The sequence below is a fragment of the Misgurnus anguillicaudatus genome, chromosome 24 (genome assembly GCF_027580225.2).
Source record: "Misgurnus anguillicaudatus chromosome 24, ASM2758022v2, whole genome shotgun sequence".
Taxonomy (NCBI): Eukaryota; Metazoa; Chordata; class Actinopteri; order Cypriniformes; family Cobitidae; genus Misgurnus; species Misgurnus anguillicaudatus.
The window spans coordinates 24,326,043-24,328,957 of NC_073360.2; positions in this window are offsets into that span (position 1 = coordinate 24,326,043).

Here is a 2,915-nt window from a genome sequence, read left to right on the forward strand (position 1 = left end):
ATTTACAATGAGCTTGTTTGCAGTGAATCTAAATTAATAATTAAGGTCACTAAATCGCTACAAAATTACTCATTACCAGAAGAGTTTGTGATTAACTTGAAAGTTATTTTTCTTTACCCATATAGAGATAAACTTTTACCTATGCCTTTGTATCTGTGGCTTTAAATTAGCCACAGATACAACTTTTAAACTAACTTTTTACAGGACTTGAGCTTTCACATCTCCAGAGTTAAAAATAGACAAAACTGTGTATTAAAAATAGATTGCTATAGAGATTACTATACCAGCTTTTAGCAGAATTCAGATCTTGGGAGATTTTGATGCACTGTCTAAATGTTGTTTTAAAAGCCAGCCTCGGCTAAGAGCTCCATTCCTCTTTTCATCAAATTATCCAGTGAATTATCACTTACAGTAGCAAAATGTAATATTGTATGCATTTAGAAATGTTACTTTGTGCATACAGTACAGAAACTGATAACCCAAACCTTGACTGCTGTGCTTGAGAGAAATGTGAATTGTGCATTAACTTGGCTCTTTGCCTGCAATTCTTTCCCAGCGTTATGCTATCATTTAACTTATACAGTAGAATCATTAATGAACATAGTTAAACTCTAAACCTGTTTTGCCATAATCTGTATTTTCAGCTTATCTTGCATGTTAGGGCTTTGGCTTGATGATAATTAATCTTGTTGTGAAACCATTAATTAAATGAAATCTGTTTCTCTGTGATCACAGAAGCATTACAAACATCAACATGAATTAAACTCAGTTATGTCATTTTTTTATTTATTTTTTTAGTTTATGTGGTACACTGTCAGAAAAAAATGGTAAAAGAAAAGGTCCCTATAGACGCTTTCAGCAGTAACAACATAAACAAGCAGCTGTCGTGGTCCGCACGTAACTTCCGGTAAACTCCGCTAAGAATAAATAACAACAAAGTTCTTTAAACGTAGTTTATTTATATAACAAGCAAAAAACAACACATAAAATACATAGGGAACCAAAACATTTGTTATTTTCGACGAGGCATTTGTTCAAGAGATCAGTTTAGCAACTAGTCAGACCATTAAAAAAAACGAAACCGGAAGTAAAAAAACCCGTCTATAGCTGTCACTCGGGCAGTAACCTTTAAAAAAATACAGCTTTGGATCTATACGGTTAGGCCTATACCTCAGAGGTATTACTGTACCAAAGAGTGCATACCTCAAAGGTATACAATATACCTCTAAATGGTATGTTAGGATCTTTTTAAAAGGTACTGCCCTAGTTACAGCTTGGGACAATTTGTTTGGGCATTGTTAATGACAATGTATCAAGGTAATCTGTACAACCTGGTAATTTTCTTGTCCCCATGTAATAATCCAAATCTTAAAGGTGCCAATGAAATAATAAATTGTTCTTTGATATTTACATAGAAGGTGTGTAACTTTATTAAGTAAAAAAATTATTTTGCTTTTACATGTCCATTTACAACCCTAGGATTTATCATTTGAATGAAATGGTCTATTTTGCTCTATTTGTAAGGGTCATTAATAATAATGTTGAGCTCTGCTCTGAGGCTCATGCCAGTGGCTCACATAAGTAAACGGACCTTATATGTTTGAGCCTGTATCATTGTTTGGAGATTGTTAATGGATGTTTCTGAGTGGTAAGTTTGTGGGGTTTTTTTTTCAGTATGGACCTGCATAATGTAACATCAATAGCAGAACTAGCCTAAATGCTATGCATATAACATATATAACACATATAACAGCTAACTCAGCAGTCACAACTTTGTCATTAATTTAATGTGTAATTTAATGTTGGGGCGTACATTTCGACTGTGACGTCACAGTCTGTGTTATGTTGAGATTGGCCTATTTTCCAGCAGTCTTTTGCACGCATGAGGTTTACATAAAAATTCAGCTATGCTTCTGTAAATAGTTTTTTATTTTATGGCACCTTTAAAGTGTAAATCTTCAATTATTCTAAACATAATTTTATTGAATATTAACTGATAAAACCAAACACACAGATTATAAATACAAACTAAGGGGGTAGAAAAGCCCATAGGTAGCTATTTAGGTAAATGTTAAGAAGGCCTTAAATTTATAGCCACCAATTTCAAGTTTTAACAAACATAAAATCTTGACAAATCAAAACCGGTTCTTAACAGTTTAAACAGGTGTCATTGCTCTGGGTGTGATTAATAAATAGACACGATTCCTTTGTGTGAGTAAGTGTTTACACCAGAAAATCTGCTGTTGAAAAGGGAGGGTCACACATTCAGTGTTTAAATTTAGACAGATAATTAGCAGGTACACTCAACCTGAAATCTAAATGTTGTGTGGATTAAGGTACAGTAAATAAAAATGATTTTATAATGATTTGATAATTTGTCAAATAAATTTGTTATTTTTTAAGTTATTGCTACCTTACCTATGAAGATGATGATGATACATGACTTTCAGTGTAGCGAACAATCAGAAGCCAAAATCCATGTTAGGAAGCATTTTCTAACATTGCAAACATTTAAAACACAGTGTGATTTATATTTTTCTGTTTTATGTGTATTTTGTTTAATTGTTTTGAAAGAAGGCAAGTCAAGCACAATGATAAGATAATGCAATATTTCCCTATAAAGTAGCCTACTGCAACTTCTAACAATTACACCGCTTTATTTAACCAAATTTAAGAAGTAATAAATATGAAATAGCTCATAGCCCATCAGGTTTTCATTTCAGGTTTTCAATGTTGTCATTAGAGCAGCTTTTGGGATCATAATCCGTTTATCATTTTCAACACACTTTTGTTGGTTGACTAATAAATAAAACTCAGTAACAAAACGCTGTGTTGATGTGTCTGGTAGTAAAAAATGTAGGTTGTGGTTCCTGTGCCTTTAAGAAACACGAGCATCTATTTATCACAATAGATTT